The sequence below is a fragment of the Coregonus lavaretus genome (assembly GCF_964263955.1).
Source record: "Coregonus lavaretus genome assembly, contig: HAP1_SCAFFOLD_674, whole genome shotgun sequence".
NCBI lineage: Eukaryota > Metazoa > Chordata > Actinopteri > Salmoniformes > Salmonidae > Coregonus > Coregonus lavaretus.
The window spans coordinates 270,564-280,910 of NW_028159212.1; the positions used below are offsets into that span (position 1 = coordinate 270,564).

The 10,347-nt window shown below is 47.2% G+C and overlaps 1 long non-coding RNA gene across 1 annotated transcript; it reads left to right on the forward strand.

Moving 5' to 3' along the window:
- The first annotated feature begins 1,311 nt into the window (after positions 1 to 1,311).
- On the forward strand, positions 1,312 to 1,659 carry LOC311123178. The gene is made up of 2 exons (XR_014612568.1): positions 1,312 to 1,396; positions 1,485 to 1,659. It is a non-coding gene; the product is annotated as an uncharacterized lncRNA (long non-coding RNA).
- Positions 1,660 to 10,347: the final 8,688 nt, after the last annotated feature.

Sequence of the window (10,347 nt, forward strand, 5' to 3'; positions counted from 1 at the left end):
CTATGCATAGGTTATTGATTCTGCTGTTCATTACTCGTCTTGTTGGCTGAGGAAAAGTAAATGTGGACAGTTATTCTAACAGCTTCAAAGTGTGCGCCATTGGATCCTCGACTTGCATGTTCTGTTAATATGAAGAATCACCATAATCTAAATGTGATTTCTGTCATTCTGTGCCCTAATCAGGTTACTCACCCAATGCATATGGGTCTGGTAAATGTCTCATATGTCCAGTAAATTAAAATGCTGCTTGTCAAATGCCACATAAAGGAAACCCTGACGCACATCCATGCACACACGCACACACACACACACGCACACACACACACACACACACACACACACACACACACACTACTCAAACTCCTCAACTCTACAGCTAATTTCCTCTCTCTACCTCTCCTCTCCTCCTCCTCTGTATTCACTCCACATGCAGCTGATTCATCCTTCTGGTTAACCTACTTTAAAAGCAATTAAAATGCCTAAGGCTCTCTCTCTCTCTCTCTCTCTCTCTCTCTCTCTCTCTCTCTCTCTCTCTCTCTCTCTCTCTCTCTCTCTCTCTCTCTCTCTCTCTCTCTCTCTCTCTCTCTCTCTCTCTCTCTCTCCCCATCTCTACTCCATCTCTCTCTGTTTCCCTTTACCTCTACTTCCATCTCTCCCAAACTTTCTCACTCGCTCACGCTCTAATTCTAGTTTGAACAAGCTTTATTGGCATGGGAGAAGGTGAAATCTACAGTGGCTTGTGAAAGTATTCACCCCCCCTTGGCATTTTTCCTATTTTGTTGCCTTACAACCTGGAATTAAAATGGATTTTTGGGGGGTTTGTATCATTTGATTTACACAACATAGCTACCACTTTGAAGATGCAAAATATTTTTAGTTGTGAAGCAAACAAGAAATAAGACAAGAAAACAGAAAACTTGAGCATGCATAACTATTCACCCCCCCAAACTCAATACTTTGTAGAGCCACCTTTTGCAGCAATTACTGCTTCAAGTCTCTTGGGGTATGTCTCTATAAGCTTGGCACATCTAGCCACTGAGATCTTTGCCCATTCTGACCAGAGTACCTTCTTCCATATGTTTGGGGAGTCTCCCACATGCCTTTTGGCGAACACAAAACGTGTTTGTTATGTGGGCAGCTTGTCTCTCCCTTTTCTGTTTCCCTTCCTCCTTGTTTTGTCCCCTCTTTTTCTGTTGTATGTGTGTTTGTCCCCTTTATGTGGGTGTGTCTGGAGTGGAGCAGGGGGCGTGCTCAGGATCTGCCTCTCCTGTGCAGCTGCGGGTTGTTTCCAGTGATTCCTGCCTACGCAGCTGCATCCTATTCTCTCATCAACCTGCACTACTTATTCCTGGGCATGGCTCTCCACCGGCGCCAGATCGTTGTTCTTACCAGAGCGGTAACTTGGCTCACCAGTAAAGTTATTTTGTCTTTGTCTTTTGCCTGGCTCTCCACTCTCCTTAACCCGTCGTTTGTTTTGTCTTCAGTTCAACATACCTCCCAACCTGCCTGCCTTCCTGCCTGTCGGTCTGCCTGCCTGCCTGCCTGCCTGCCTCAGCCTCTCCTTCCTCCGGAGCCGACTAGCCCACTCTGTTCCTTTACTTCAGTTGTTTTTGGACCAAGACAATTTGAACTTTTATTAAAATATTTTTGTTTCTTCCACTCCCTTTGTCGTGTTGGTTTCTCTGAGTGTTGGGTTGTACCATAGCCATAACAGAACGATCTGGCCATGGACCCAACAGAGAAACAGCACGGGGCAAACCAAGACAGCTTCCAACAAGCTATCCAGGCTCAAGGAACGTTGCTAGGACAGCATGACCAGTTGATTCGGACTCTTGTGGAAGATAATCATCAACTGCTGAACCAGGTGACTCAGTTAACTACACACGTCTCTAAATTGTCTGTTATCAGTTCTCCATCTCTCTCTGACCCCCAGTTTGATGCACCCCAAGTTGTTTCCTCGGACACTAGGCAGGCTTCGTTCCGTCGGGAACCCCCTGTCACGTCGCCTGAACCGTTCAATGGAGAATTGGACAAGTGCCGGGGATTTTTGCTTCAGTGTGACTTGATTTTTCGGCAGAGACCACTGTCATTTTCTACTGATTCATCTAAGGTACATTATGTTCTGGGGCTGTTAAGAGGGAAAGCTCTGGTTTGGGCTGAGGCTGTGTGTTCAGATCAAACTTTGACTGGATTGACTTTTGCTGATTTCTCTGCTAAATTGAAGACTGTTTTTGACCATCCTGACCATGTGGGTAATTCCTCCAAGATACTTTTCAATTTGAGGCAGGGTTCTAACAGTGTGGCAGAGTACTCTATTGAGTTCTGGACGTTGGCAGCGGACTCCAAGTGGAACAATGTGGCACTTCAAGGAGCATTTCTAAACGGTTTGAATGAAGCCATTAAGGATGAACTGGCTGCTCGTGATGAGCCACATGATTTACATTCTCTCGTTTCCCTGTCCATCAAGCTAGACAATCGGTTGCGGGAGAGGCGTCGGGAGAGAGGCGATGGGCCACATCTAGGAGGACGAGTTCCCCAGCCTCCAACCACTCGAGTCTCGCCTCTCCGGAGTCGGCAGCTTCTTGTTCCTGATTCCATCCCGAGCACAGAGGAGGAACCTATGCAAGTGGGTCGAGCTCGACTACCTCCAGCTGAGCGGCAACGGCGCCTCCAGGCGGGTGAGTGCCTGTACTGTGGAGACGCCACACACATTCTGGCTACATGCCCTAAGCGGCCAAAAGACAAGGCTCGCTCGTAACGGTGGGTCTACTTGCGAGCCCAGAGTTAGATCCTGAACCCATCATTCCCCGATTACAAGTACCTGTAACCTTACGTTTCCAGAGTCATTCCCTGCCACTCTCAGCTCTCATAGACTCAGGTGCAGAAGATAACTTTATTAGCCACCAGTTCGTTACACAAGCTCGTATCCCCATGGAGCCACTACCTACCCCCATCCGGGTCACAGCCCTTGATGGGCGCCTCCTCGCGGAGATAACTCATCAAACCACCCCCGTTTCCCTAGTGATTTCTGGCAATCATTGTGAAAGCATTCAGCTAAGAGTTATGTCTGGCTCAGCTACCTCCCTAATCCTTGGCTTCCCCTGGTTGGCTCTTCACAACCCACAAATTGATTGGACACGTCACACCATTTTCAGTTGGAGCACTAACTGCCATTCCGAGTGCCTGAGGTCAGCGGTTCCCCCCACTAAGTGTAACCCAACTCCTCCCTCAGCTCCTCTTGATCTGTCATCTGTCCCCAAAGAATACCATGACTTAGCGGAGGTTTTCAGTAAGGACAAGGCTCTGTCTCTACCACCACATAGGCCTTATGATTGCCCTATTGAACTGCTTCCTGGTGCTCCCTTGCCCTCTAGTCGGTTATACAATCTGTCCCGACCGGAAAGAGAGGCAATGGAGCAGTACATTGGTGATTCTCTGGTCTCGGGCATAATCCGTCCCTCGTCGTCTCCTTTGGGTGCAGGTTTCTTTTTCGTGGAGAAGAAGGACAAGTCGTTACGCCCCTGTATCGATTTCAGGGGTTTAAACAACATAACGGTTAAAAACAAGTATCCCCTTCCACTCATCAACTCAGCTTTTGAACCTCTGCATGGCGCCACAGTGTTTTCCAAGCTCGACCTCAGGAATGCTTATCACCTTGTCCGAATCCGTAAGGGAGATGAGTGGAAAACCGCTTTCAACACTCCACTGGGACATTTTGAGTATTTGGTCATGCCCTTTGGGCTTTCAAATGCCCCTGCGGTTTTCCAAGCCATGGTGAACGATGTTCTTAGGGATTTTTTGAACCGTTTTGTCTTTGTATACCTGGATGATATTCTTGTTTTTTCCAAGTCACCCGAGGAGCATGAGTCACACGTCCGTCAAGTCCTTCAACGGCTCTTGGAGAACAAGCTGTACGTCAAAGCAGAGAAGTGTGAGTTCCACAAACAGTCTACATCGTTCCTTGGATTCATAATTGAGAGCGGGCAGGTGAAGGCGGACCCCGAGAAGATCCGGGCAGTGACGGAATGGCCCACACCCACCACCCGTAAGCAACTTCAACGATTTTTGGGCTTTGCTAACTTCTACCGTAGATTCATTAAGGGTTTTAGTAGAGTGGTGGCACCCCTTACAAGACTCACATCTCCTAAAGTCCCTTTTCGGTGGTCCCCTGAGGCGGAGCAGGCGGTAGGGGTTTTGAAGGAACTGTTTTCCACCTCCCCCGTGTTGATACACCCCAATACCTCTCTGCAGTTTGTTGTGGAGGTGGACGCGTCGGACTCAGGTGTGGGTGCAGTCCTCTCCCAGCGCTCCCCCACTGACCAAAGGCTTCACCCCTGTGCTTTCTTCTCCAAGAAATTGTCACCCACAGAACGGAATTACGACGTTGGAAACCGGGAACTGCTGGCGGTCAAGCTTGCACTGGAAGAATGGCGGCACTGGCTGGATGGAGCTGAATTGCCGTTTGTGGTCTGGACTGACCACAAAAACTTGGCTTACATCCAAGCCACTAAGAGACTCAACTCACGCCAAGCCAGATGGGCCCTGTTTTTTAGTAGGTTTAACTTTATTCTTACATACAGACCGGGGTCAAGAAATGTTAAACCAGATGCTTTGTCCCGCCAGTTTGCTGACCCTTCGGAGACCAGCGAGCCTGAGGCAGTCCTGCCTTCCTCATGCGTCGTGGCGGCTGTTCAGTGGGAGATCGAGTCACTTGTGAAGACTGCACTTGCCACGGACCCGGGACCGGGTGATGGACCTCCCAACCTACTCTTTGTTCCCGAGACGGTCCGGTCTCAGGTGTTGCAGTGGATTCACACCTCCCGTTTTGCTGGTCACCCTGGGATGAGACGCACGTTGACGCTGCTTAGGAGACATTTTTGGTGGCCTTCAATGGAAACTGACGTTCGGGCTTTTGTGGCAGCCTGTTCAACCTGTGCTCGGGGCAAAGCCTCCCATCAGTCCCCTTCGGGGCTGCTGCTACCCCTCCCAGTTCCCAGCCGTCCCTGGTCCCACATTGCCATGGATTTTGTCACCGGCCTACCCAAGTCTGAAGGTAATGATACTATACTTACCATTGTGGACAGATTCTCTAAATCTGTCCACTATATAGCATTACCAAAATTACCGTCTGCCAGTGAGACAGCGGACCTCCTAGTCCAACATGTATTCCGTCCCCATGGAATACCTGTGGACATCGTATCTGATAGAGGCCCACAGTTTACTTCCCGTGTTTGGAAGGGTTTCTGCTCTGCTTTGGGTGCTTCCGTTAGTCTGTCCTCAGGGTTTCATCCCCAGACCAACGGTCAAACAGAAAGAGCCAATCAGAACCTCGAAGCAACCCTTCGGTGTGTGGCTGCTCAACATCCATCATCCTGGGCTAAACATCTGCCCTGGATAGAGTACGCCCACAACTCCCTCACCGCCTCTGCCACCGGTCTTTCACCCTTCGAGGTTACCATGGGTTATCAACCCCCTCTGTTTCCTGCTCAGGAGAAGGAATTGGCTGTTCCTTCGGTTCAGGAGAACCTCCGCCGCTGCCAGAGAGTGTGGAGCGACGCTCGGGAAGCATTGCTTCGGACCACCGACAGGAACAAGACAACAGCGGATAGGAGCAGGACTCCCGCACCTGTGTTTCATCCTGGTCAAGAGGTTTGGCTGTCATCTAAGAACGTACCTCTTCGTACCAAATCACGCAAGCTGTCTCCTCGGTACCTGGGTCCGTTTGTGGTGGAGTCCATTATTAACCCCGCTGCGGTTCGTTTGAAGTTGCCTTCAGCCATGAAGATACACCCTACCTTCCACGTCTCCCAACTGAAACCTGTGTCCTCCAGCCTTTTGTGTCCGCCGGCTGATCCACCTCCACCTGTTCGCCTCATTGACGACCATCCGGCCTACACCGTCAGTAGGCTCCTGGACTCTCGGAGGCGGGGTAGGGGTCTCCAATACCTAGTCGATTGGGAAGGTTATGGACCAGAGGAGAGGTCTTGGGTCCCTAAGCGTTTTGTGTTGGATCCTCAGCTGATCACGGACTTCCATCACGACAACCCTGACAGGCCTGGTGGGTCGCCAGGTGGCGACCATTGAGGGGGGGGTACTGTTATGTGGGCAGCTTGTCTCTCCCTTTTCTGTTTCCCTTCCTCCTTGTTTTGTCCCCTCTTTTTCTGTTGTATGTGTGTTTGTCCCCTTTATGTGGGTGTGTCTGGAGTGGAGCAGGGGGCGTGCTCAGGATCTGCCTCTCCTGTGCAGCTGCGGGTTGTTTCCAGTGATTCCTGCCTACGCAGCTGCATCCTATTCTCTCATCAACCTGCACTACTTATTCCTGGGCATGGCTCTCCACCGGCGCCAGATCGTTGTTCTTACCAGAGCGGTAACTTGGCTCACCAGTAAAGTTATTTTGTCTTTGTCTTTTGCCTGGCTCTCCACTCTCCTTAACCCGTCGTTTGTTTTGTCTTCAGTTCAACATACCTCACCTGCCTGCCTTCCTGCCTGTCGGTCTGCCTGCCTGCCTGCCTGCCTGCCTCAGCCTCTCCTTCCTCCGGAGCCGACTAGCCCACTCTGTTCCTTTACTTCAGTTGTTTTTGGACCAAGACAATTTGAACTTTTATTAAAATATTTTTGTTTCTTCCACTCCCTTTGTCGTGTTGGTTTCTCTGAGTGTTGGGTTGTACCATAGCCATAACAGTGTTTGCTTATTTTTTTCTTTAAGCAATGGCTTTTTTCTGGCCACTCTTCCATAAAGCCCAGCTCTGTGGATTGTACGGCTAAAAGTGGTCCTATGGACAGATACTCCAATCTCCGCTGTGGAGCTTTGCAGCTCCTTCAGGGTTATCTTTGGTCTCTTTGTTGCCGCTCTGATTAATGCCTTCCTTGCCTGGTCCGTGAGTTTTGGTGGGCGGCCCTCTCTTGGCAGGTTTGGTGTGGTGCCATATTCTTTCCATTTGTTAATAATGGATTTAATGGTGCTCCGTGGGATGTTCAACGTTTCTGATATTTTTTTATAACCTAACCCTGATCTGTACTTTTCCACAACTTTGTCCCTGACCTGTTTGGAGAGCTCCTTGGTCTTCATGGTGCCGCTTGCTTGGTGGTGCCCCTTGCTTAGTGGTATTGCAGACTGGGGCCTTTCAGAACAGGTGTATATACTGAGATCATGTGACACTTAGATTGCACACAGGTGGACTTTATTTAACTTTATGTGACTTCTGAAGGTAATTGGTTGCACCAGATCCTATTTAGGGGCTTCATAGCAAAGGGGGTGAATACATATACACGCACCACTTTTCCGTAATTTATTTTTTTCATTTCACTTCACCAATTTTGATTATTTTGTGTGTGTCCATTACATGAAATCCAAATAAACATCAATTTAAATTACTGGTTGTAATGCAACAAAATAGGAAAAAGGGGGGAATGAATACTTTTGTAAGGCACTGTAAATGTTGTCAAGTCAATACCCAGTGCAGTACAATATGGAAATCATGTAAATTAACAGAACAACACAGCATACGAAACACAAAAAAAAAAAAATGCCCTTTCTTTATTTTCGCACATGCGCAGTTGTACATCTCTCATAGGGCATAACTGTACCAGTGTAAGAACACAATTTATAACATATTAGTCTATATGTTAACACCCCCACTTGCTCTTATACTGTACAAGTCGTATTCAACCTAACTATCAACACATTTAGCTTACAGTTATACATCTCACAAATGTCAGTTTACATTCCAAACATATAACCCAATAATTTTTCATTTTTGAACTTCGTTACAGGTTTAGTCAAAACATCTGCAACCATGTCTGCCGTTGGACAATATGCAATACTTATTTTGCCATCACTGAGCGCAGATCGAATGAAATGATATCTGATGTCAACATGTTTACATCTCTGACGACATACTGGGTTCTTTGACAGAGCAATTGCACCTTGGTTATCTTCAAAGATTGTTACTGGTGCATATTGGCACTCACTATCCATCTGGCCCAAATTATCAAAATGATCCTTTCTGTTGCAGTTTGTTTGTTGTAAACACAGTGATCAGCTGGGTTCTGTGTAAAACCATTTTCACTAAGGTGATCATGCAACATTTTGTTCCAGTTCCTTCCTGACTGTTTCAGGCCGTACAGTGACTTGTTCAGTTTGCAGACTAGTTGCTCACCTGTATCTGACCTGACTTCAAAACCCTCTGGTTGCTCCATGTACACTTCACAGTCAATAGGAGCATGTAGATATGCTGTTTTGACATTCATCTGATGTAACTCTAAGTCATACTGAGCTGCTAGCTGCATCAAACAACGTACTGATGTCATATTTGCAGTTGGAGAAAAAGTCTCCTTATAGTCTATTCCTGCCACTTGACTATATCCCTTTGCAACATATCTTGCCTTGTATGTCTCAGTCTCATCTGAATTGTTTTTGACCACATAGACCCACCTGCCCCCCACTGCATTTTTACCCTCTGGCAGTGTGGTCAATGTGAATGTATCATTTTCCCTAAGGGAATCCATCTCCTCCTTCATAGCAGTAGCCCAAATCTCTGATTTTGGTGAAATCATTGGTTATTTGAAGGTTTGTGGTGCATTGCACATTACTCTGTAGCAGTAGTCAACACTAGGTGGTATCTGGTCATCACACTTCACTTTACACTCATAGTCTTTTAAGTACTGTGGCTTCTTCCTCTCTCTGTCTGGATAGCGTGGACTCTGACTATCTGAAGTCTCGATTTGCACATCTTGTGTCTCTTCGGAATTTTGATCTGCCATCTTGGCTTTTGGCATGGGGGATTGAAATCTCTCCCCATGAAGATCATCACTCATTTCCAAATCTGTCTGAGTTTGGCGTTCGACTACACCTTTTGTAACGAACTTGACTAATCTGTTTTTAAGAACTTTTCCAGTGTCTGGGTAGTAGACTAGGTATGCTGGACTATTTTTATCATACCCGACAAAAATACCCTTTTCACATCTTGAGTCCAACTTTTTCTTGTTCTGTCTGTATGCATAGCAAACAGATCCAAATTCTTTCATCTTTGAAAGATCAGGCTTTCTCCCAGTAAACATGTAGTGTGGAGTCTGTCCTACACGCTTATTGTAACACCTATTGTGAATCACTGCAGCAGTCATTACAGCATATGTCCACAATTTCTTTGGTAGGTTGCTCTCAAGTAGCATGCATCTTGCCATTTCAAACAGTGTTCTCCAATTTCTCTCAGCGGTCACATTTTGATGGGGTGAGTAAGGGGTTGAAGTTTCATGTCTTATGGCATTCTTACTGAGCAGTGACTGGAACTCTTTGGCTGTGTACTCTGTGCCATTATCTGACCTGACACACTTTATTTTCCCATAAGGGGCCACATCAGCAATAAACTTCTCAGTAGCTTTTACAGTATCACTTTTTGCTTTTAGGAAATACACAAAAACTGCCCCTGAATAATCATCCGTAAATGCTAGAGTATATCTGAACCCATCTTTCGCCTCTGGCTCAATAGGGCCAGCCAAATCAGTGTGCACAAGCTCAAGAGCTGCTTTTGCCTTTTCATCAGGCTCTCTGTTTCTGCTCTGAACAAATTTTCCCTGTGTGCAGATTTCACAGTTGGGGGTAGATTTGTCAATCTTACCTGTGATTTTCATTCCCTCTGTCACATTTTCTAACTTTGACACATCCTCAAAATTACAGTGGCCAAGAATTTTGTGCCATGTGTGAATATCATAGCACCCATGACATCCATCATCATTTTCATCACTTACAGTGTTAAGATAGTAAAGTCTATCGTACTCCTCGATGTCAAAAGTGGTACCGTTCTTGTGGATGAGCTTGTTACACCCCTGTCGAAAGTTGACTGAAGCTCCGTTGGCTGTCGCTGCTTTAACAGAGAAAATGTCCTGTGGAAACGACGGCACGTACAGCGCCTTCGTCAGCGTTGTTTTCACCCGACGACCCGTGTTGTCTCTCAGGTAAACCTCCGCTGCACCTCTCCTCTCCGCGACACCATTCGTTCTTGTTCCGTCAGCCAGCTCCACGGAATGTTTTTCCGGTTTGAAAGTCTCGTCAAACTCCTTAAACTTCCCGATGTCCGTGACTATATGTGACGTTGCTCCCGTATCAACCATCAGCCCTTTAAGTTCAGTCCACGAACCTGACAGTCACTTATTTTGAATGCAAATGTGTGGCCTTCAGCATCTGTTGCTTGTTTCACATTGTCTCTTCTTTTTCGTCTGCAATTTGCGTCAGTATGAGTGGAGCGCTTGCAAAAACTACACCACTGTCTCCATTCTCTGTGCTCTCCGGTAACTGTACATTCCCGGGCCTTGTGCCCTTTCTGGCCACAGTTGAAGCAGGTTATCTCG